We start from the raw sequence: 26,442 nt of genomic DNA on the forward strand, positions 1-26,442 counted from the left end.
CTATTGTTCTAAGAACTACTTTCAGTTCTAATGTTTTTAACCTTTAACACTGAACCTCCACTCCAATCATTGAGTGTTTCTAACAACTTGGATAGACAGACATGTTGACAAAAGGCCCAAGTGTGGAAAGAGCAATGAAAATAGCTTAGCCAACCAGCGCTATCTTGGCTTGTTGGTCCCTGATTGTTGTCTTATGCAACAAATTTAACTGAATGGTTTTTTTGTTTTAAAATGGAGTAAATAACTCAAGCACAATCAGTACAGAGCAGATCAGCTTAAAACCTGCTTCGATACAGACAGAGCAATAGAATCCTTCCCCACAGCAGAGAGGCAGAGGTGAAGGTGTAGAATATGCTATACAAATACAGAATTGGTGATGCAAGAAGTGCCTTTTGCAGAACTATTTTTCTTTGTTTATTGGTTTCAATCTGGAGATAAAATGAAATGTGATGAACTTAGTCCAGTGTTTCCTTGGAGAATGGTCTCTTCTCCAAGACTCTGGTTATGCCCAGAAATGAAGTGTGATATAAAGACACAAGAATATAACCAAAATCCATCCTCCCATATGAATCCCTTGACAGATGGTGAACCCAAGACACTCTTTTTTTGTTGCTTGTTTAAAAGGATTTTAGTTTTTCTTTCTTTAGGTTTTTAATGGAAGGATGAAGGTGGAGGAAGAGGATTAGCAAGAAAAAATGCCAAAAAACAAACAAATAAAAATAAATGTCCAGAAGAGAACAGAAAGAAGCACAGAAAAACAGGACAGTTTTGAAAGTAACACGGATAAAGGCAAGAAGTCTGAAATAGAGATGTATAGTTTCCAATAGAACGAACTTTTGTGTCTGTCTTCCTGTATGAAAAAAGCTTTTTTTTGGTTTTGTTTTTATATTAGGAACTAAAGGGGGTTGTTATTGTTGTTTTTGTCATCTTCTGTGTCTAGAAAGGCAAAGTCACAATTGTTTGGCTGCTGACTCAGTTTCACATATAGAGTCTGTGTCTGCTTCACTGGCTGGCTGTACTGAGAGGAAAAAGCAACTGAAACTCTCTTTCTTCTTGGGGTAGAACACTTTTACTTGGAAAATGAGACTCTTGAGGAGATGTTCTCTCATCAGTAAGACATCATGAACTAAAGAAAACTTGAGTTCAAATCTCACCTCGTGTATTTCCAAGTTATATGCCAGGAATCTAGCCTGTGTCTCAGTTTTTTCATCTGATAAAGGAGGATAGATATCAAACTGCATGGTCTATCAGACTTTTTCCAGCTTCAATCTCATAATCCTATGATACTCCTTTTATGCATTTGTTATATGGAGATGATGAGGCAGCAAAGGGGAAATAAAATCAGGAGAAAGGAAGAGCAGAACTGGGATTTTTATAGGAACAGGAGGGCAGACCTGGGACCTACAAGAGTCCACCTGACTTCCTGTTTAGTGTCTTTAGGGGTTTTTCCCCCTACCACAGCATATGCTTTCTGGCTACCACATTTGCTGTCTGAGTAATCTTTGTTTTACTGCCTGCAAAAATTGAAAACTTAAAATGAGGAAGTAAATGAGACCAACTGAATCTGCTCCAAAATGCTATTTATAAAGAGACTGCATTTAAGTCATAGTCACTATAACCAGGGTCTTGGAGAAGAGACCGTTCTCCAAGGGAACACTGGACAAGGTTCATGTGAAAAGCCTCACAATTAGGTTGGTAAGTTCGAAGGGGATGCAGCGGCCATCAAGTCCCAGCTTCGGCCCAAAATGAATGGCCACTAAAATGTATGTGACAAGTGGGCATTGAACCTTTGTTTGGAGATGTCTGAGAGGTGAAATCCAGGCAGCCCATTCCACCATTGGACAGCTCCAGTGGGTTGCCAGATTTGTCTCTTTGTCAGCAGAACCTGACTAATCCCTTGTCCACATAACAGGCCTTCAATTACAACTCTCACTCTCCCTAGCACTAACTAGACTTCTCTTCTTCACACTAAACAACATCTAGAAGGAACCTCATTCCTTCCTTGCCCTGGCAGCTAACTTACTTCCCCTACTTTCCATGGCATGGAGCCAAGGACTTTCATTGTACTGACTGGACACTCTCCATCTCATCAATGCCTTTCTTAAACCATGTGCCCCATACTTCCATGCTACATATTGGGGCCCACAGAACAGAATGTACCTAAAGTCTGGTACTATATTAGCACTAACACCCTAAAGGGAAAATACAAGGATCCTACTGTGGGATGATGCTCTGGCAACAGAACGGGGGGTTGCTTCTTCATGCCATCCTCCCTTTCTCTCTCTGACCAACCACATGCCTCAACGTGCCAGGCAATAAGTGAAAAAAAACATTCTAAGTCACTAGATGCAGGCCCTGGCCTGGAGGAAGGCAGAATGGCACAGGACAGGATGGGGGCTTGGGTAGAAGTCACAGGCAGAGAGGAGGAATCTGCCAGAACAAAGTGGCATCCATCATCCATCACTCCCATTTTTCTCTCTGGCACTTAGAGGGCTGCTCCAATGTTTGCCCAACAGTTCAAACAAATCTCAGTAGATTCCTATAGCAAACCTGAGGTGAGTGCCAGAAGGATTATTTGCCCCATTTTAAAAGTGATGAAATTATGGATCAGGAAAGTGAAATAATCTCACCCCAGGAGGGAGGTTTTTGAATCCAGGGCTTCCAGGTTTCAGTGGGAAGAAGAGATGTGAGGGGGAATTATTAAGCACCTACCAAATGCCTGACACTGTGCTGAGCAATAAATGTGTGTGTGTGTCTGTATGTGTGTGCGCGTGTGTCATTTCAAACTCACAACCTTAGAAGGCAGATATTGTTAGACCCACTTTACAGTTGAAGAAACTGAGGCAGACAGCAGTTAAATGACTTGTCTAAGTTTCCTGCACCCAGTTCTTCCTGACTTCAGGCCCCATTCTACTCCAAGGCAAATTCTGCCCCCACTCTCCCCATTACTTCTCAATCATCCCAGCTGTCCCTCATTTGTGGGGGAGAGGAAGAGGTGCCATCCCACACACTAGCCCTGAAGTGGGGAGAAGGGAGCAGTTTTGGTCAGGGAGGAGGGAGATTATTGTCCCTTTCTCTTTCCCCTTGTCACTGACAGGCTGATCTGCCACTAAATCAGACCTCAGGATCTCCAGTACCAGCAGGAGGTAAAGGAAACAGGGCCCATCCTAGCAGCAGCCTCTGCTGCAGGGAAGCCCAGCTCCTGTTTGTACATGGGGGGCACAGGTAAACTAAAGATTTCCTCTATTTGTGTATAAAAGTTCACTCTAGTAAACATGTATATATCAAAGCATCCCTTTCTTTGAAAGAAAAAAAAATCCTGATGTGGAAAAAAAATTTTTTTCTTTACTCACCCTGTAAATCTAGTGTTTTCTGTAATACACTGCAGGGGAAAGAAAATTTGCTATCCTGGATTCAGATCCTCATTCTAACACTTATTCCCTTAATGGCCTCCCCTCCCTGGGCCTGTTTCCCGATCTGGACTGGATTGGGTGGCCCCTAAGGATCCTACCAGTTTTAGAAGGGAGAACCTAACTAAGGGCCAGGAGAACGTTTCCCAGACTAACCTACCAAGAACTTATCTCAGCAAAGCCACGTGAAGCTCTTTTGTTCTCAGCAGACAAAATCTTGCCTCAATTTGCAAATAACCTTTTACCTCCCTCAGCTGGAAATCCAAGGGTCAAATCCAAGGAGAAAGAAGCTAGTCAGGTTTATACACTTTTCCTTCATAAAGTTTTTGGTTGAATCAGCTCTCTTAACATATGTGCCACATAAATTTTGATGGGGAACAAGGCAAAAAAAAATCAATTCAATTCTACAAAGATTTATTAAAATAGGTCTTGAGAGAGGCAAAAAAGGGTGAAAAGACAGAGAGCCTCTGTCCTCAAGAGATAAAGATTCAGGCCAGTTCCAATAGACTTGTGACAGAGAGAGCATCTGCACCCCAAGAAGGACTATGGGGACTGAGTGGGGATCACAACAGAGTATTTTTATTTTTGTGTGTGTTCTTTTGCTCGAATTTTGTTTTTCTCATTTTTTTGGTTTTGATCTGATTTTTTCTTGTGTAGCATGATAATTGTGGAAACATGTATAGAACAATTATACATGTTTAACATATATTGGATTATTTGCCATCTAGAAGAGAGGGTGGGAGGGAAGGAAGGGAGAAAAAAATCTGGAATACAAGGTTTCGCAAGAGTGAATGTTGAAAACTATGGATATATATGTTTTGAAAAAAAAGCTTTAAAAAATAAAAAATACATTAAAAACTACACTAAAAAAAGACAAAAAAAGAGATAAATATTAGAAAACCCAGGCAATAGGACATTCTGAATTATCAATAGCAACATGGGGGTCTGGAAGGTGTAGACCAGATTGCCTCACTCTGCCCATGCCCACTGGCTTTTATAAACTGTTGCAACACTGATATGTTTTTATATTTTCAAAAACTTGCCTAACATATTTATCCCCCTACCTTTAATTCCCTTCCAAGAAGGTCATCTACCTCTAAATCTTATTGTTTACATCTTCTCTTCCCTATTAAAATGTAATCTCCTTGAGAGCAGAGACTTGTTTTGGTGTTCCTTCCATGTCTGGTGCCAGGCTTCTAGTGGGGACAGACCTCATTAATAGCTATCAGATGCAGAAAAACTCTCTCAAAAGTCTCCATGTAAAAACCACCTGTTAACATAGTATAAATAATCTGCCTTTAAGAGACTACTCTTCTGAGCAATACAATGATCTATGACAAGTTCAAAGGATTCATGATGAAAAATGCTATCCACATCCAAAGTACAGAGTCTAAGTGCAAATCAAAAGAGGCTATTTTCACTTTTCGTTGTTTTCTTTCTGTGGTTTTTCCCTTTTGTTCTGATTCTTCTTTCACAACACAACAAAGGTGGAAATATGTCTAAGAAGATTGTATATGCATAACCAATATCAGATTGATTACTATCTTGGGGAGAGGGAAAAGGGGGGAAAGAATGGAAATCAAAATATTATAAAAGTAAATGCTTAAAATTAATAAATTTTTTAAAATAGATAAAAATTGACAAAACAATGACCTGCTGGCTTGAGTGCCATCTCCTCCCAACAGGCAGAAGCCACAGCAAGATGATCTATTCAACAAAGGCAGCTACTTCTGGCTCTCCTTCTTTAGGGAGGACTCTCCCAGAGAGAATCAATTCTCTAAAGACAATCCATCTGTTCCACAAGTCAGGAAGGTTCTCAGCTTCAGGATCCTTTGCCCTCTTACTGAGAAAAGCAGCAAGTGAGTTCCTAGTGTGGCTGACAAGATGTGAGCCCAATAGTCAAGATTTTTAGATAATGAAAGTTCCCTTAGTCAGGGTCTCTGCAATGAAGGGGATGAACTTCTCAAGAGATGCTATGGATTTAGGATGATAGGAAAAGAGGACTATATAAAGATAGCTCTGGTGATTACCAGCTTCTTCTCCAGACATTCAACTCAACAGTTATTTAATCAATGGACCATTGGGAATTAAGTACCAGAATAGTTCTAAGTGCTGGGAATACAATGGCAAAAAAACAACTGTCCCCATTATTTAAAAAGTAGAAGACAACATGTGTAGGGAGAGAGAAGGAGAGAGAGGGAAAGAGAAAGAGAGAGAGAAAGAGAGAGAGAGAGAGAGAGAGAGAGAGAGAGGAAGAGAGAGGGAAAGAGAGGGAGAGAGGAGGAGAGAGAGGGAGAGAGGAGATGTATTGTACTGGAAGTTGGGAAACCCGAGTTCAAATCTTATCTGATACAATTAGGCTCTTGGCCATTCTAAATTTAAATGGCTAAAGGTAGGAGCAGAAGGCCTATGCTGTCCCTTCCAGCTCTAAATCTACCACTCTATATACATGTACATATTCCATCAAGTATAAAGGTAGCTAGGTGCTAATAAAAATGTTTATTCCCTTTCTTTCCCTTCTAGCCCCTAGAAGGAGACATGTTCAGACAGAATTCTCACCTCTCCAGTGGGCCTTGTAGAGTACTGCCACGGTAATACATTCTGGACCCAGGTACCAAGATTTTACTAATGATGGAAATGCCAGACTGAGTGTACATATCTGATGTGCATAAGTGTATTAGAACGGGGCTTCTTAAACTTTTTCCACTTGTGACCCATTTTCACCCAAGAAATTTTATCATGACCCCAGGCATATAGCTCTATAAAATAGATATACAAATCAAACATTTACTGATAATAAATCATAATTTCACAAACCTCACCTTTAGTAAGAGATCCCATTTGAGGTCATCACCCATAATTTAATAAGCTGGGTTTATAAGAATAAGTCCTTCTAAATCATTTTCTTTCATTTTTTTAAATAATTGTATTTGAATGTAATCAAGTTTCCTTTACAATCCTATAATTTAGTTTTATTTTTATTAAATTAATGTTATGTATTTTCAAGTGTGATTGTGAGCTTCACCAGTCTGTCCAAGGGTCCGTGAAACAAATTCTATTAACAAGCTCTGTACTAAATGATCCTGTCTTCTTTATATCCCCCCAAATTAGCATAGTTTTGCATACAATAATCACTTAATGTAAATGCTCCCAGACTGCTGACGGGTCACTCACTACCTTTATTAAAACAACTGTTCTGATAAGCAATACACAATTACATGCCAGGACTCAAGTTCCAACCAATCTAATTCAATTCAATTAAATGAATGGTAGCAAAGTGGACAGAATTCTGAGCCTGGTGTCAGGAGGCCCTGATTTCAAATTCAGCCTCAGACAATGGCTGTGATTCTGGGAAAGTCACTTAACCCCGATTTCCTCAGTTTACTCCTCTGTAAAATAAGATGTCGAAGGAAATGGCAAACCACTCCAGTATCACTGCCAAGAAAACCCCAATGAAGTCACAAAGAGGGGGACACAACTGAAAAGAACAATGAAAAAAGGGAAGTGTGGAGGAGTCCAATAACCAAAAGATGAGCAATCTTTGCACTTGGTAAATTTAGGCCCAAAAGGGATTAGTGACTTAATTTTTAAAGCCTTTCTAGTTAAAATAATCGCCTGATTTAGAAATGGTTGGGGTTATCAAATGGGATATTGGTTTCTAGTAAAAACCCTATATAGATGGCATAAGACTCTAAGTAGGCCTTAAATGACAGTTCTCTTTAGCTGGGCACTGCCCTGGCTGTTCTATACACTGTCAAAAAAAAAAAAAAAAAAAAGCTGGTGAACCTCAGGAAAAGAGGAAGAAAGGCTGAAGCCTCAGGCGAGGGAGTTATGCAGATTGAGTGGAAGATTTTGGGTCACCACCAAGAGCACTCCAGAAGCCCGCGGGGATGCTCTCCCTTCAGTAAAAGTGATGACAGGGGGCCAGAGAGCCGCACTTCAGGGGGGAGTAGGGGGAGAGAGGTGGTGGCCCCGGCCCTTGGATCGACCCAGGTCCTAGTCTCTGCGGCGCTGCCTTTAATTCTCCCGCCCCCAACGCTATTCGAAAGTGGGAAGGAGCTCCGGGGCCAATGGCGGTGAAGGATAAAAGGGCCAGGGTAAACAAAGTGCAGGCACCCGGGCCAGTCCCCTCTCCGCGGTCCGCCTCCAAACCCAGGGGGATCAAACAGTGGAAGCGTCGCGTCCGAGCACCCCTCGGCCAGCAGGGGTGGGGGGGAAGGAGGGAGAAGAGAAAAAGAGGGGGAGGGAGATGAAGAAAAGAAACGGGGAAAGGAGAAAAAGAAATGGGGGGGGGAGACGAAGAGGAGAAAGGGAGATGAAAGGGAGAAGGGGAAAAGGAGAAAAAGAAGAGGGGAAGAAAAGGAGGAGAGAGATTAAGGGAAGGAGCGAAGAGGGGAGAAGAGGAGGATGTAGAGCGCCGCCCCCCCCCTCCTCCGACCCCCTCGGCTGGCGACCTCCCTCCCCGGGCCATGGGAACCAAGGCGAGAGTCCGTGGGGGCCACGGAGCACGATCAAGAGCAGCGGCTGGAGGCTCCCAGCCCAGGAGCTCATCCCCGCCGAGCACCGAGCACCGAGCACCCGGCCCCGGGACCCGAGTTGCCCGCCTCCGCCCCCGCCCCCGCCGACCTCAGCGAGTATAAAGCGCCCTCCCCCACCACGAGGGCCCATCGGCCCCATCTTTCGATCTTTCACGCCACCCGGCCAGGGCCGGCGGCGGGCGGCCGGAGGGGGGGGGCTGGGACCTGGCCGCGAGCCTGCCGCGTGCCCCTGCGTGCCCCCCTGCGTGCCCCGGGAGCCCGCGCGCCTCTCACCTATCTTCTTCCTGCGCCTGGCGCTCGTGCTCCTGGCTGGCCCGACTGCGGCTCATGGTCGCTGCTCCGGGCGGGCGCGGAGCCTGGCTCCCTGCACCTTGCAGCCTTGCACGGGGGGACCCCTCGGAGGGGAAGGGGGCTGCTGCAAAGGAGAGCCGAGCCCGAGGGTGGCGGAGAGGACCGCTCTGCGTCCGCCCGAGGGTGGCGGGAGGGAGAAATGAGGCTCCGAGCCCGGAGAGGGGAGGGGGGAAGAGGGAGGGAGAGAAGAGGAGGAGGGACGGAGGGAGGGGATGGAGGAGAGAGAGGGGCGGGGGGGTGACGCCGCGCATCTGCAGCTGTGCGGAGTCCCGCTTTGGAGCTGGCGGGCTCGCGGACGGAAACTCCCGCTATCCCCACAAGCACACACTCCCGTGCACACACTCACGCCCACGCTCAGGGAATCTCGGCGCGATTCTGGGAATGCGCTTCGGCAAACAGGCAGAATTCTGGGCCATTTTTTAAGTCCCGGCTCCTTTCCTCCGACCCCAAACGTAGGCTCGGCTTTCCACGGCGTAGCGGCTCGGCCGAACGCCTCATTAGCAACACAATCCCAGGCTTTAGTGCCCGCGGGGACCGAGTCCCACCTTCTGTTTGTTTGGGGTTTTTTGTTTGTTTTAAGCAATCCCGAGATGTTATCTTCTCTCCCGCACACGGGAGGGGAAGACCTCAGTTTCCTTCTTTGTAAAATGGGGGAGGGGCGCTTCGGATACCAATGCCGGATGGCAGGCACCTGCCTTGCCACTTACTGCTTGAACCGCCCCGAGAAGCACCGAGACTTGTGTTTTCACGGTCAGTCCTTGCAGTCGTCCTTTGCTCTTCTATAAAATGAAAGTGTGAGACCGACGCTTTCCAGGGCTGATGTTTATCGATTCCCTGGCCCTTGGAGAGCCATCCTCCATGCTCCTCCTTTGTCCCTGAAACCTGCAACCTCTCTTCGTCCCGGTGCTCGTTGAGTCACTGTGGATGCAGTGCAGGGACTTTGTTTCTCACAGGTAGTCAAAATGGAGAATGGGTGTTCTCCAAATGGCAAATGGCAGAGGAGAATGTGTGTTCGTGGGCAGGTTTGTGTGTGCAACAAGGTGTCTTCTCAATGATCCTTTTGGATACTGACAAGTCAAACATTAACTGAAAGTATACAAACACAGATCAGTGCTGTCTCTGTGTCTCTCTTTTCCTCCTTTTCCCTCTTTCCTCCTTCCCCTTCTCTCTGTCTTTCTATGTCTGTTTCTCTTTATTTGTGATTGTATGCCTCCCTCCCTTACTCCTTCCCCTTCCCTCCTTCTCTCTCTTTCTCTGTGTCTTTATGTCCGTTTGTCTGTCTGTCTCTATCTTCTCTGTGTGTGTATATGAATCTCTCTCCCTTCCTCCCTCTCTCCCCTCCCTTCCCCACTTCCTTAACAATACTGGAAAACAAACACTTTAAAAAGTGTGGCTTAGTGGTCAACAGACTCCCATATGTATCAGGGGTTCCTGAACTTGGATGGAAACAAAAAAGTCTATTTCTTATCAGTAACCTCTAACTGAAATGAGCATTTCCTTCCATTATGAATGTAGACAACCAAGTCTCAAGCTAAGAGATTCACAGCTTCTCCAGACTGCCAAAGGAAGGTTAAGCACTCTTCCTACAAATCATTTCAGTGCCAGGAAGGACACTTGAGATCTAAGGAACAGCCCCTACCTCTAGGAGGCTACTTTGGGGTGAGAGGAGGATAAGAGGAGACAAGCAACTGTGGATGGCCTGAGAGGTTTCCACTTGCTCAGGCAGCCACAGCCCACCTACAAAGGGAAATTTCAAGGCAGCTTCTCCATTATGTCAGGCTACCTCTATATGAAAAGGAAATGTAGACAATACACAACTAATATTATACAGAATAAATACAAGGTGACTCCAAAGGGAGTAACTGGGCATTAGCCTCTCAGGGGATAGGGAAAGGACTTCCAGAGGAGGTGATGTTTGAGCTAACTTGAAAGGAAGCTAAGAATTCATGGTGAGCAGCTAAGGGGCGACATAGTACACAGCCAGGCCCGGAATCAGGAAGGTTCATCTTCATGAGTTCAAATCTGACCTCACATACTTTCTAGTCATGACACTTCACCCTGTTTGCCTCCGTTTCTTCTTCTGTAAAATAATCTGAAGAAGAAAAAGGCCAATCACTCCAATATCTTAGCCAAAAAAACAACCACCACAAGTAGGATCACAAACATGACTAATCAAACCACAACAGTAGCAGCAACCTAAAGGCTACAAGAAATCTGGAGGGAGGCGGGGAAAGAAGTCTAGGGGGCGCAATGAATAAAGTGTCAGTTCCTGAGTTGGAAACTGATCTCAGACACTAGCTATGTCACCCTAGGCAAGTCACGTAAGCCTGTTTGCCTCAGTTTCCTTATCTGTAAAATGGCAAACCACTCCAGTATTTTTGCTGAGAAGATCCAAGAGTCAGACATGACTGGAACAACTAAACAATAGCAACAACAAGGGATTCTTGAAGGCAGAAGTTAGAAGACAGGGCATTCTAAATTTAGGGCTAGACAAACCTCAGAGACCACATATAAATGGCCATCCTTTGGGAGAAACAAGAAAAACAATTTGACAAGACTGAAGAATATGTTAAGAAGGGTTCGATGTATTATATCGGAAAGGTTGATTGGAGCCAGATTTTTAAAGGGCCTAAATGCCAAACTGAGAATTATAATGGATTGGAGTGTATTGAGCTCGGAAATGACCGCATCCCGCCTATGCTTTAGGAATTCTACTTTTTGTAGCACTTTCGGGGAGGATGGATCAGAGAGAGGAGAAATTTGCATCAGGGAGAGCAAATTGCGGGGAAGGAGGGGATTGTGCAGGATCCCAATAAGGGTGGTAGCTTTCTGAGCAGAGAAAAAAGGACACCAGAGATGATGATTTGGCAAAAAACCTAATCACCGGGAGTGAGAAATAAGGAGGAGTCTGGACTGCAAATGGAGGTGATTGATGAATAGCAACAGGGAATCTATTCAGTCAGACCTCATGGACATCACAAAGGAAGTGTCAGATAATCCAAAGCTTCTTAAACTGTGAATCACGACCCCATTTGGGGTCAAGTAACTGAATGTGGGGGTATGGAAAAATTTGGCAACAATAAAATACTAAATATACTGTGAAGATTTAATTCTTTATGTAAAAATAAACAAGCATATCTATCTCATTAGTATGCAAATTTGTTTTCATGTTTAATAAATGGTAAAATTATATGTATACTAAAGAATTATTTTAAAATAAATTTCTTCTTAGTGATTTATTATCAGCAGATGTATGATTTGTATACCTATTTTACATACCTGAGATCACATAAAAATTTCTCACAAGTAGAAAATGTGTAAGAAGTCCTCGTATAATCTTCAAACATTGAGAGATGAGAATTAAAGAACAGGTTTTTTTTTTCCTTATTTTTGGCCAACTTTAATTAAAAGCCACTTCATTTGATACCTGCATATCTGATCAATTGTTCCTTTATATAAATAACACACCAATATTTGAAATATAGCTGGAAATCAAGAAACAAATAGAAAAAAGTCCTTTGTGATTCCTCAATCAGTCAAAAGAACCTCTTCATTAAATTGGTGCCCTTTGATTTATACCCTCACTCAATGCAGAATGATTCTTTTACTACAGAATTCTTATCAACCTCAGTTACCTGGTTCCTTGGATCATAGGTCTAGGTGTGATGACAATTGACAAAATAATATTGCAAGGAAGATAGGGGGGGAAAGGAGGGACTCAGAAAATTATATCAGAAGACAATATGATGAATATTCATAAGGAAGACAATGAATTATTAAAAAAAAAAAAGTTGAAACGGTGTAGACTTATTCTTTGTTTAAGGGAATTCAACCATCCAAAATTATCTAAATAAAGGGAGTTTAGGTACTTTAAGGACAGATTAAGTGGTACAGGTCTGATGTCATCTTCCTGAATTCAAGTCCAGCCTCAGACATTACTAACTGTATGAACCTGGACAAGTCATTTTACCCTGTTTGCCTCAGTTTCCTCATCAATAAAATGAGCTGGAGAAGGAAATGACAAACCATTCCAGTATTTTTGCCAGAAAATCCCAAATGGCGTCACAAAAAGATGGACGTAATTGAAAATGATTGAACAAAAGTACTTGTTATTTGGAAAATTCAATATTATATATTACCACATTTTCCAGTTGTGCCCTTTTTTTTAAAGCCCTAGTTCTGTCTATGTGTATATATCATCAGTCAATTTCTGACCTGCTAATAAACTTATTAGGTATAAATATCATTCAAGAAACAATTGCTTCTACATACGCAACATTTAGGCGTAATAAGATTCAGCCATTCTTGTGGAATGTGCCCTAATGTGTTTTTAACTGACAGAATGTTTCAGTACATAACTAAATCACCTTTTCAGTAAGCCTGAAATTTTCTTTTTGCCCAAGAATGTCTCTATAGTGTTAATTTCGTATGCTAAATTCATACATTCATAGTGTTAGCTGTGAAAACTTAATGGCCTTTATGTTGGAAGGAGAAACAAGAAAATAATTTCTTGAGGAAATATTGCTCTGCTCTGGTCCTTAATTTCCTTAATTGTAAAATGGGGTGGGGGGGGATGATTTTTAAAGTCTCCTCCAGTTCTAAAATAATTTCTTAAATGTTATTTGTATATATTGGTATAACTCTGTCTTCATAGATAACAAAAATCATATTAAAGTGGCTGGATTGATTCTGCTATTTAACTTTTTTTTATTATAGAGATTATTGATTTCTGAGCACAGAAGTTTAGATGTCCTTAGGGCCTACTTGTCAGGCACTAAGATCCTAGCAAGATAGAACTCAAGTAGGACCCTAGAGTTACTCAAAGAAATCGAAAGAGGTCTTTGGTGTTTGAGATATGTGTTTTCAGGAAGGCCAAGTCACAAAGACAACCCTGAACTGCCATAAATGGAAATATTGCTACAGCTTAGAATAAGAAATTAAGTTTATTCCAGGCAATAAACACTATGAGAGCCATAGTTATTTGCATCCATTAATATTAATTTCTAATGGTTGAGGGCCATCAATTGAATCAATCAAGTCAACATGCACTTATGAAGCATTTTCTATGTTCCAGGTATTGTGCCTGTGCCATAAAAAATTCTTCCTTATTTTCCTAAACTCTAACCATTCAAATTATATCCATCCAAAATTTTTCTGGTTGGGCATGAGGACTAATCCTTTAAAAATATATATATATATATATATGAGCAGGCTGATTTTAGAAAAGCCTGGAAAAAGTTACATGAATTAATACTGAGATAAGCACAACCAAGAGAATATTGTACACAGTAACAATAAGATTATGTGATGCTCAACTGTGATGGACTTAAGACTTTGAATGGAAAATGCCATCCACATCCAGAGAGAAAATTATAGAGACTGAATGTGGATTGAAGCATTGTGTTTTCACCTTTGTTTGCTTTTTTTTCCTCATTTTTTCCCTTTTTGTTCAGAGTTTTCTTACACAACCTGACAAATATGGAAATATGTTTAAAAGGACTGTACATGTCTAATCTATATCAGATTGCTTGCTCTCTGGGAAGGAAGAGAGAAAAGAGGAAGGGGAAAAAATTGGAATACAGTCTTATAAAAATGAATTTTGGAAAATAACTTTTAATGTATTTGGAAAAACAATATACTATTGAGAAAATAAGAAGTCATACATTTATTAATGATCCCATAGTTATTTCTAGAACTATTCCCTCCAAGGATGCCCATCAATTAAGAATGGCTAAATAAGCTGTGTATATGATTCTGATGGAATATTATTGTACTATGAAAAATGACAAGCAGGCAAATTTCAGGAAAACCTGGAAAGATTTCCATAAACTGATATTATAGAGAAGTGAACAGAACCAGGAAAAGGTTGTACACAGTAACAGCAATATTGTTCCATGAAGAGCTGAGAATGACTTGGTTATTCTCAGCAACACAATGATCCAAGACAATCCCAAAGGACTAATGAAGAGGTATATTATCTGTCTCCACAGAAAGAACTAGTATTGTTTTAATACAGACTGAACTTGCTATTTTCACTTTCTTTCATTTTTATCTTTTTTTCCGAGTCATCTTGTACAAAACGACTAGCACAGAAATGTGTTACATAATTGTACACGTATAATCTATTTAGCTTCAGGGAGAGGGAGGAAGAGAACAAAGGAAAGAACGAATAAAATTTGGAACTCAAAACTTTAGATTAAAAAATGTCAAAAAAAAAAAAAAAAAAGAAAGAAAGAAAGAAAGAAAGAAAGAAAGAAAAAGAAATACTTCCTTTCAACTTCTCTGTATCAGTCTTCTCCCCACCAGCTAAGTAAAAACACCATACAAGAATCCCTGACTTTATATACAACCTAATTAGGCAACTATTTGGTGCAGTGAGTAGAGCGGATAGAGTGGATTATTGGCTTTGAAATACTCATCTTGTACAAATCTTATAGATCTGGTTCAAATCTGTTCTCAGATATTTTACTAGCTGTGTGACCCTGGATAAGTCACTTAATCCCATTTGCTTCAGTTTCCTCATATGTAAAATGAGCTGGAGAAAGGAATGGCAAATTATTCCAGTATCTTTGCCAAGAAATCCTTAAGTGAGGTCATGAAGGGTCAAGTATGACTGAATAACAACAAACCCTAATTGTCACCTTTCCTTCTAGGGGAGGATATCTCTGGGAGAGATGTGTATCTTTACCCTTGAGAAACATGACTAGTTTTCAGTTACTCAGAACTGAACTTCCTTTTGATAATCTTTTCATTTATATCCTTATAAATATTGTGTTTGTTTTTAGCACTTTGCTTATTTCATTCTTTATCAGTTCATATAAATATATTTCTCTAAAATCCTTATATTTATTATTTCTTGCTGCACGATAATACTGTTCCATTGTTTTTGAATTCCTCTGTTTGTTGATTCATTTTCCAAGCCTCATTTAGGAACCTACTTTGTTTCTAGTTCTTGGAGATCATAAAAAAATTCTTATAGCCTTATACTCTTATAGATTAATAACTCTTATAGATTAAAAATCTTCTTATAGACCTTTCAACATTGTCTACTCCAAGCTTGTATCATCTTTCCAGACTGGGTGAGTATGAGTGAATCATACTTAATTTAATTTGCATTTCTCTTATTGTTGAGTTGGAGTAGAATTTCATATGTTGCTGATAATATGCAATTTTTCTCTTGAAAACAGTTCTTTTCCTAATGGTCCTTCATTGTAAATACTAGTGTCAGTTCCATATATGTCTTAGAAATCTGATTTACATCAGTGATATTAGATCGGTTTTACAGATTTAGATCGGATTAGTTTTACTATTCCACAGTTTCTCATCCACTTTTGTTAAACATTGATTTTGTTCATTTAAAAGCTTTTTAGTTTTATTTATGTAATTAATATTATCTATTTTGTACTTCTTGATGACTCATCCTTTAAGAAATCTTCCACTGAGGGAAGGGGACAAACATTTGTTAAACACCTACTATGTGCTGGGCACTATGTTAAGCACTTCAGAGTATCATCTCATCAGATTCTCTTAACAACCCTATGACTTAGATACTATTCTCTATTTTGCAGGTGAGGAAACTGAGGCCCAAGGAAGTTAAATAAGTTGACCAATATCCAATCAAGACTTAAGACAAAATACCAACTAAAGTTGACATGAGAAGTTTATTTCAACACGGAACAGAGAGGTGGGACTGATTAATATTACCATCAGGGGTCCTCAAACTTTTTAAATAGGGGGCCAGTTCACTGTCCCTCAGACTGTTGGAGGGCTGGACTATAGTAAAAACAAAACCTTTCTTTTGTGGGCCTTTAAATAAAGAAACTTCATAACCTTGGGTGAGGGGGATAAACATCCTCACTGCTGCATCTGGCCCGCGGGCCATAGTTTGAGGACCCCTGATCTATATCAATGATCCCTCACATTGCATACATTATTGTTCCCAGAGCTGTAACTAGAACAAGATGTCTAGTGTTCTACACCAGAGTGCTGGGAGTATTTGTCCTACTTCAGCTATAAATAATGGAGCCTCCAACCTAGTTAATAAAAATAATTCGTTGGTACAATTTTATCCCTCTAGTGGATTCATCCCAAGTGATCTTTGTGGTCTTGCTCCAACTTATCCTGCCTTGTTTTCCCCCACTGACAGATGACTTCTCAGCAAGAGCAAGTTTTCCTACTTTGAGTGGTGTGGCAAGCATTTCCTCCTAAAGGTTTCTGTCCTGAGGGCTCTCCCCAGACCTAGCTTCCCCCATCCAGTCCCTCCCCAATGAGAATCTTTACACCCCATTTCCACTCAGAATGGACTTCATCTTACATGTTTAATGTCATTCCTCCAAAACTATCTTACCAAATAGACTTGATTTTTAAAATTCAAGTTTATGAAAATGAAATCCTAAGAATTTTTAGAATTATAACTTTGTATAAGGGTAATTCTTTTCTGACACAGTAACCAAGTATCCAAGCAAGTCTTCTACAAAATGAAAGGCAAATCAATCAATGTGGATCACTTTTGTTTTTTCTAAGGGATACTGTTGCAGACCTTCCAAAGTGTTAAACTTTTCTGCTACAAGGTATTTGTTTGCTAGATTCTAAGATCCAAATAAACTCCCAACTAGATATTAGCATATACGGGAAGTGACATCAGTCAAGTTAGTCTTGGGCTTTGGCATCCGTTCTAACTAGCTTTTAGCTTTCCCTTCCAAAGGAAGTAAACTGTTGTATTACCATGTATTTGAACTATTGTGGCTCCCATCATATTTGTTGTCTGTATTGAGACCAATTTCTTCTTCCAAGCCATAGCAATATTTGCATTTATAGTAGTTTAGGGTGATCCCCATGTCTTGGTTTTCGTGAAGACACATAGGAGGATTTCTTTAAGGTCAGCCAGATAGCAGGTACCAGACCTGCTTAGGATTTGAGTCCAACGTGGCTCTTTTCAACAGCGAGGTGATTCAGAACAGTTCCAATTTCTTGGAATGGAGAGAGCCGTCTGCACCCAGAGAGAGGACTGTGGGAACTGAGTGTGGATCACAACATAGCATTTTCACTCTTTCTGTCGTTGTTGTTTGCTTGCCTTTTGTTTTCTTTCTCATTTTTTCCCTTTTTGATCTGATTTTTCTTGTACAGCATGATAATTGTATAAATATTATACATATATTGGATTTAACATATTTTTTTAAATATGTTTAACATATATTGGATTACTTGCAATCTAAGGGAGAGGTAGAAGAAAGGGAAAGAAATTTGGAACACAAGGTTTTTCAAGGGTTAATGATGAAAAATTATCCATGAATAAGTTTTGAAAATAAAAAGCTTTTATAAAAATAAATTAATTGATTTTTTAAGAAAGGATTTGAGTCCAAGTTTGCTACCTCCATGCTCAGAGCTCATTCTATTACAATAGAATGATATTACAGTACCACTGAGGACTACATTGTCACAGACATGAGGGACTCAGAAAGGAGATGGGTCAATCAGGAAGGAAGAATGAGAAAAAATAAAATGGCAGCCCAAGTAAGCCCTTGATATATTAAAGAAAAACAGACTTGAAAGTCTTGGGTAGGTCTAAGGAAGCAGGTGGATAAGAATTGCACATGAGGAGGGCGGGGCTCTGGAAAGATTGTGATGAATAAACACACTGATGAGATTATAGATCCCATTTAAACATAGAATGAGTAACTGGGAGACTCCATGAGCTGTTGGATTGGGAGACTTTCTACAGAGCTGGATGTGGGCTCTAGCTCCTTAGTGAGAGATAGGCTACTTCCCAGAATGACACGGGGAAGTGCTGATCTGTCATCACTGATTAGGACTTTGTCAAAGTGAATTAGTGAGAAAGACATGCAGAGCTCTTGTAAAGGAACCTTCTCCCTCAGTAATCTATAAATGAAACAAAAGAGGACAAATGGCTCTGCTTCCTTTGGGATCTTTTTCTGGTGCTTTGGAATGGATTGGCTTGGGGGGCAGGGGAAGCCGGGGAGTTCTGACAGATTCTGAAGGTTGCCACTGCTGCTGGGAGGGCAGAGGAGACAAAAAAAAATTCTTTTATTCTCCCATGCTGGAAATCCCAGGGAGAGAAAGCACTGGAAAGAATGACAAAAGAAAACGGGGCTATTCCTCCTGATCTGTCCTTATAGATCCCAGAGAAGGGGAGTTCCTAGAGGAGTATCTGATCCTCCTGACTCAGTTATCAATCATGTTTCATGCAGTCTTAGTCACAGTGAATGGCATCCCAGAAAATTGCCTGTACCCCAGCAAGCATCTAGAGCCCCTGTCAAGCTTTATGAAAGGTCCCTTGTCCAATATATGAGGGGTTCTACTAATTATCCATACTATAGTGAGTCTAATCTAGAAAAGAGTTGAAGGACTATCTTCTCTATCTCCAGGAAGTGTGGGTCATTCTGGGTGATGGCACAAACAATTTAGCTCCAAGTGATCCTATGGACTCTGGACTCCCACTCACTGAAACATAAACAATTGAAGGAACTTGAATGTGAGAAGCCCTTTGGTTGGCATTATTCCCATAAGAGAAATGATCATTTGAAAAACCAGGAAGGAATTTTCAATGCTGTCCCCTAAGAGACAGAGCAGATGCTATTCCTAATTGTGATCAACCCTGACCTTGGCAGAATAACAATCCCGAAATAAACTCGGGGCAAGCCAGACTTGAAGGCTTTGAAGCAGAATTTTCAGTGCTAAGGGAGTTGAAGTAGTGGACAGATCTGCAGGCGAGTGTGCGCCCGCACACACACACACACAAATAAAGCATTTATTAAACACTTGCTATATGCACAAATTGAAAAGAAAGACATTCCCTGCTTTCAGAGACCTCACTTCAAATAAGAAAACATCTATGGAAACTTTCAGTTATAAAACAAATGAAAATATCCCATGATCCTTTGCATCCACAAAGAGAGGGTACTGTATCACATCATTATATTATGTCACTATAATTTCAATTAACATTCATTCACTGCCCTTCTGCACTTGCTTCCTCTGTAATTTTTCTCCAAGGATTCTATTTTGTCTTTATAATGTGTTAGGACTAGAATACCGGCAGAGTGACCCTATGTGTAGCAGGAGGAATATTTTCGAGAGCCCTGCCCTGACACATAGGCTAGCCTCATTTTGTTTTTCCTTCAAAATTATTGAGCTCATTCTCAAGATGTGACTGGTCACCTGACTCCAAAAAACCAGTACAAAGACCTTTCCCCTGATGCTTGATTGTTATAGGCAACAAAGAGCTGAACAAGCAGACTCATCTGAATTAATCTGGTGTCTTCCCTGAATATCCTTCCTGTGTTATGACTAATTAAGTCTCCTTTTGTTAACTGTTAGATCTACAAATTGTACATTTATTGTAATAGCAAACCTCAAGTGTAAAAGCACTAGCTAGAGTGACGTCTTTCCTACACTGGGCAAATTGCTTTACATCTAAATGTTCTCACTCTCCTTAAAGGTGTTGTATTTTTACATTGACCAAGAGAGCTGTCTCACCTGGGCTTACCCTAAATCAATGAACTGAGTCCTGATCCTTGTAATTTTGAATCACTGTATTATATTTCTGATTCTGCTTTCTCTAATATGCATTCCTGGGTCTCCGAGGACAATGGATTTAGGACATGTGGAATAATCTATTCTTCAATATTTGGTAGTTTTTCAATCATGTATTTGAGATCCCTATTGGGTGTTCACTTGGCAAAGATACTGGAATGGCTTGCCATTTCCTTCTCCAGTTCATTTTACAGATGAGGAAACTGAGGTAAACAGGGTTAAGTCACTTGCCCAGGATCCTGGAATTTCTTACTGAATTTTGGTTACCTCATCTGTGAAGTGAAATATTCAGGCAAAGTGAAATCTGAGGTCCTTTCTAGTTCAAAATCTGTGATCCCTACACACTAAAATAAAATAAAGGCCAGGAGTAGAATTGATTATGTAAAAAAGCAGGGATAGTAATTATGACCTCAAACAAAGTTAAAATTAAAATAGATTTAATCAAAGGTGAAAAATAGAGAAACTATATTATGGGTCAGCAATATCATTCACTATTGTTTTAGACCATTTGAAATATTTAGAACCAAGCACATATCTGTCAAAATACAGACAGGAACTATGTGAACATAAACACAAAATGCTTTTTATGCTAATAAATTGAGATCTAAATAATTGAATGTTTATTATTCATTGGTAGATAATGCCAATATAATTTTAAAAATAAAACTTTACTAATCTATTTATTCAATGTCATCTCAATTGACATTGTCAGGTGTCAGGTGACCAGTCACATCTTGAAAAAGAGCTCAATACTTTTGAAGGGAAAAAAAAAAAATGAGGCTAGCCTACGTGTCAGGGCAGGGCTCTTGAAAATATTCCTCCTGCTACACACAGGATCACTCTGCCGGTATTCTAGCCTAAGGCCAGTTCTCTACATATCATAAAGACAAAATAGAATCCTTAGAAAAATTACAGAGGAAGCAAGTATTTTACTACATTAGAAAAAATAATAACAAAGTTCATTTGGAAGAGCAAAAAGTCAGGTACTCTGAAGAAACCAGGATAAAAAGTAAGGGAAGTAAATTTGGCAGTATCAAACATTAAACTATAAGGAAGAACACTACTGAAAAGTGAAAAGGATCATTTCAGTTATTTTAAGTTAAAATTATATTAATAAGATCTATATAGTCGAGAATAGAAACAATGCAGAAAAAAATTTTCATAGACAAGCTGTTAGATAGGATGTGATTGGCTTGGAATATTGCTGTTGTGTAGAAAATGATGAGCTGGTTGATTTAGAAAAATATGACAAGACTTAGACCTATACAGGAAGATGCTATCCATCTTCAGAGAAACAGATGACAGAAGAAAATAAGCATGAGAAAGAGAGGGAAAGAGGGAGAAGAGACAGAAGGACAGAGACAAGAGACAGAGAGACAGAGATAGAGACAAACAGAGACAGAGAGACAGAGACAGAAGATTGATTTATCTGCATACATGTTGTTTCCTCCTAGGAATATATCCACTTTTTAGGGTAATTGGTTCATTTTTTGTGTCCCTCCTCCACAATACTGAGCACATGTGTGAGTAAATACTTGATAATTATTTTCTAGATGACTGAGTGAATATTCCTTATCTCTTCAAACACAATCTATTTATTCCAAGGCCATGTAGTATCTCTTTTTCATTGCACCAGAAATCCCTTAAAAGGAATAGCTTTTGATCTGTTTTCTTTAAGATACAGTTTCACTATATTGGGGGTGGAACAAGAAAGTTGGTTCCCTAGCTCACTTCAAAGTTCCATTGGTTTACCCCCAGAAAAAAAAGTAGCAGGGAATTAAAGCATTAAAAGAAGTTAAAAGATCTATCTCTTCCTCATTTCAAAAGAGTAAAGGGATTCTCTAAACTGGAATTGGAGAGTCAGTTTTCTGTTGTCGAGCCCAAGACTGACCATGCTCTTAGTGGCCCTTCAAAAGCAAATTTGCTGCTATCTCTGAGAGAAAGATAATACAGCTGAGATAGAAAGCAATTTTGTGGACTGTGTTCCATGGACCTCTGTGAGAGGATAGAAAGACAGGGGAAGCGATTTCTTCTTCCTCCCATCCTCAGCCCCCATAGTAGAGCCTTTCACCCTTCCCTGAGTAGGAGATTCTGCATCCTGCAGGGAATAGAGGGAGACAGCAGAGAGAGTAAAGATATGTATATAAACAATATGTTTTTGTAAATGTAAATTTATGTAATAATTCTATAAATGTATAATATATTCTATATTACTCAATAATCATATAATACAATAAATATATAATATATTTTTGTTGTTTTTTTCACTTATGTCTGATTCAGTGATCCCATTTGAGTTTTTTGGGTCAAAGATATTGCCGTGGTTTACCACTTCCTTCTCTAGCTCATTTTACAAATACGAAAACTGAAGCAAAGTTAATGACTTGCCCAGGATTCCAAAACTAATAAGTTTCAGAGGTTATATTTGAGCTCAAGAAAATGAGTCTTCCTTACTTCAAGCCTAGTACTCTATTCACTGTACTACCTGCCTTTTAGGCCTAGATAGATAGACAGACAGACAGATAAATAGATAGAAGGGGGAGGGAGGGAGGAAGAGAGGAAGGAAAGAAGGAAAGGAAGGAAGGAAGGAAGGAAGGAAGGAAGGAAGGAAGGAAGGAAGAAAGGAAGGAAGGAAGGAAGGAAGGAAGGAAGGAAGGAAGGAAGGAAGGAAGGAAGGGAGAGAGGGAGGGAGAGAGGAAGGGAGAGAGAAAGGAAGGAAGGGAGAGAGGGAGGGAGGAAGGAAGGGAGGGAGGGAGAGAGGGAGGGAGGGAGGAAGGAAAAAGAAAGGAAGGAAGGAAAAAGAAAGAAAGAAAGGAGAGAAAGAAAAGGAAGGAAGGAAAAGAAAAGTAAGTAGATAGATGTGAGAGAGAGAAAGGGAGGAGGAAAAAGAGAAAGAAAGAAAGAAATTTCCTTCTCCAGTTTATTTTACAGATGGGGAAAGTGAGGTGAACAAAGTTAAGTGACTTGCCCAGGGTCACCAGCCAGAAAGTGTCTGAGACTACATTGAGATTGACAAAGATGAGTCTTTCTGAGTCTGTTCACTATGTCACTTGGTTGTCTTAGCTCCTCAGGGAGCGGACTACTGGATAAACATTCAGCCCCGCTTCCCCTCCCCACATTGAAAGTACTGGCTGTAATGGAGCTAAGACCTGGAAGACTCTGCTGGACCATTTTGCCAGATGGTGGATTGGAGAGAAAGTGAATGTGACTGCTGGGTAACCACAGAGTTTTTATTGAGTTTAAGAGCAGGATGTTTACATGCTATAGTCATTTTCCTGGAACATTTAACATCTCCAGTTGGAAAGGATTTAGCCTCTTCTTAGGTCTGATCAGATTTGCCTGGCAAATTGAATTCAACTCCTCATGTCCTGAAGAGATCGTGGGCACTGTGAAAGGCTATTCCCAATGGGAAAGGCTTTAAGAAGGGGCAGCAGTGGACTGGGTATTCCCTATAGGAAGAGCATGAGAAGCTGGAAAGGAATCCCAAATCCTGAGATCATGGTTTCCTAAATTTTTGAGGTAATGTGACCTATTGAGGGAGGCTTGGTTTTGGAGTCAGGAATTCCCAAGTTCTCTGATATTTTTGTGTAAGTGGCTGAGCTAGTGATGCCATTGGACTAGAGATTTTCCCTGCAGGGTACCCTTCTCACCGATGCAAATCAACATCTGTTTGGCCACTTCTAATCTTAGAGAGGGATCTGAGGGCATTTAAAAGTAAAATGGCTTGCTTAAGGTCACATAGTCAGTCTATGATGTATATAGGGTTCAAACTCAGATCTCCCTCACTCTAAAGTTAGCTATCTCTGCCTCTCACGTGCTCTGTATTACCCTGAGTAATATAAGGAGGCTCCCTGAACCTCTATAAAATTATAAATTAGCTATCTGATAAATGCAAGGGGTTCAGAAATAAGAGTTACATTCACATTAGACATGGTGTATATGGAACTGGATGTGATGGGACTGCCGAAGAGTTCATGATTTCTTCTTGGAAACTCTTCAATTAGGAAAAGTTGATGAAGCACCTGAAATACTAGGGTTACTGTGTGACCCTGGGCAAGTCACTTAATCCTGTTTGCCTCAGTTTCCTCATCTGTAAAATGAGCTAGAGAAGGAAACAGTAAATTACTATAGTATCTCTGCCAAGAAAACCCCAAAAAGGTCATGAGGAGTTAGATTGAAATAACTGAACACCAATATTGGAGCTGAAAGGAACCATAGGGATAATTTTATTCCATATTCTTATTTCACAGATAAAGGAATTGAGAGCCAGAGAGGAGAAAGGTCCCAGAATTATTGATCATCAAAGATGGTTTTTATTGGATGGCTAAGGCAACATTTTCCCCTGAAATAAGACAATTTTAGATAATTTACTCATTAAACTCATATTTACTCATAATTATAATAAATACAAATAATAAATTAATAAAGAAAGAAAAACAATAATAAACTCATAATTACTCAACTAGCCATCAATAGTATTGTTAAGACTAAAACCCAAGACTTAGTGACCAGTCCTATTGTCTTTCCAAGGTCAAACAGTAATAAAGGTATTAGGGCATGAGAATTGAATCTTTCCTTTGTACCACACTATTTTCAACCAAAAAGATGGCATTTTTCTTTGCTATCTTTGAGAATCCAGTTCTTTGGCAAAGTATTTATTTCCTTTCTAAGATTTTGAGTATTTGTTAATGCTCCATTTGGAAGAGCAAGCAAATTCAGAGAGAAGGCTAAAATCTGGCCTGAGTCACCTTTATTTAACCCAACATGTGTTTCTTAATCATCCTAATAAATATTTTAGAAAGTAAAAGTCCAAGCTACATATCTGCCTCGATCTTAGCCTTCTAGCCAGTCAGGGTTATTAGCAATTGAGCAAGAACAAGTAGCAACTAACCCTATGTCTTGCTCTAAATGATTTAGGATACACCAAGTTTGCAAAATTGATCAATAGGACAGAGTCGGTTATTGATTTTACCAGTAGTTTCTTTGGTTTGATTTTTAAAAATTATTTAAGTAATGAACTTGAACTATACCTGTAAAAATATGATTCTGTTTCAAATCAGAAGACCTGGTTTATCATGTTGGCCATATGACACTACCAGCATGACTTTGAGCAAGTCACTTAACTTTTCTGTGCCTCGGTTTTTCTATCTGTAAAATACAAGGATGGGTTGACCTCTAAGGTCCCTTCCAGTTCTAATTCTCTGATGTCAATATTTGATTTAAAATCAACTTCTCAGACATCAGAATAAGAAATAATGCTTCTAATACTCTCTGTGTTAATTACCCCAGGGAAATCCTTTCATATCCCAGAGCCATCCTCCAGGATGGAATCCTAATATTCCAAAATTTATTTAAAATAATAATGGCCAATATCTCTATAGTGCTTTAAGATTTGTAAAGTGCTTTATAGATATTACCTCGTAATTTGATCCTCGTAACTGTGGAAAATAGCTGCTGTTATTGTCCTCCATTTTACAGATGAGGAGATTGAGTCAGATGGAGGCTAAATGATAGGTCACATGCCTATTAGGTGTTTGAGGCAAAAATAAATTCTGGTCTTCATGATTCTAGGATACAATGCTCTATCCACTGCACTCCAGTGCCTCTCCCTAATGAGATCATCACTAAGGTCATAATCTCTAATGTGCCTCCAGAGTCTTGAAGACCGTGGCAGTGGCAAAACCTGGCAAGCTCTGCCAGCAGACTACAAATCTGGAAATGTTTTGAATATCAGTCTGCAAGAACCAACCTAGCAAAATCCAGAGTCTCGTAACCAGAAAGTTGGCTGGTTTTTGTTCACAGAAATTCATAAACTCATCTGCTGAAATCGGGGTGGGGGGGTGTCCACATTGGTGGAGACAGTAACCACACAAATGGAACCACAAGGTTATTTGGAGTGCCAGTAAAAGAGCTAAAGCAATTATTTCCTCTAAACTAAAAAATTCTTTTAAAAGAATGGGGAAGGAGCAGAGGTGTTGGGGGAGTCTGGGAGGGGAACACTTGATGTTGAATGTTAATTGGGCCTGCAACCAATTAAGACCAAATGGCAGACTCCCGAGTTCCAAACAAATGCCAAAAAAACTCACCCTCCTTTCACATACAGAAGACAAATCTTTAAGATGCCACAATAGAAGGAAAAGACCTTTAAATTTTGTCTCAAAAATAATCTCCGGAGTCGTTTAAAGATAAAAGTTGAGTCTAGATCTCTCATCGACTTATTGTCCTGGAATCAGGAAGACCTCAGTTTGGGGTATATGGAATCAATTAATTAACAAGCAATTATTAAGGGTCTACTATGGGTCAGGCACTGTGCTAAGTGTGAGGAATATAAACACAAGCAAAAGGATAGTTCCCAGTCACAAGAAGCTTCTATTTTAATGGACAGGTAATATGGGGAAGAAAGATGAAAGGAGAGGGGGGAAAAATAGGAAAGGCTGCCCACCCAAGGGCCTGGTGGAGTCAGAAGTACAGAGGGTGAAGGCCAGCTCCTAGAGAGGAGCAAAGGAATAATCGTGCCTAACAAGAGCACTTACATCCCACCGAGGCTGGTTGGGGAGGTCACATATGGAAGTGCTTGGCAGAAAAGACAC

This window comes from Antechinus flavipes, chromosome 3 (genome assembly GCF_016432865.1).
Source record: "Antechinus flavipes isolate AdamAnt ecotype Samford, QLD, Australia chromosome 3, AdamAnt_v2, whole genome shotgun sequence".
Classification (NCBI taxonomy): domain Eukaryota; kingdom Metazoa; phylum Chordata; class Mammalia; order Dasyuromorphia; family Dasyuridae; genus Antechinus; species Antechinus flavipes.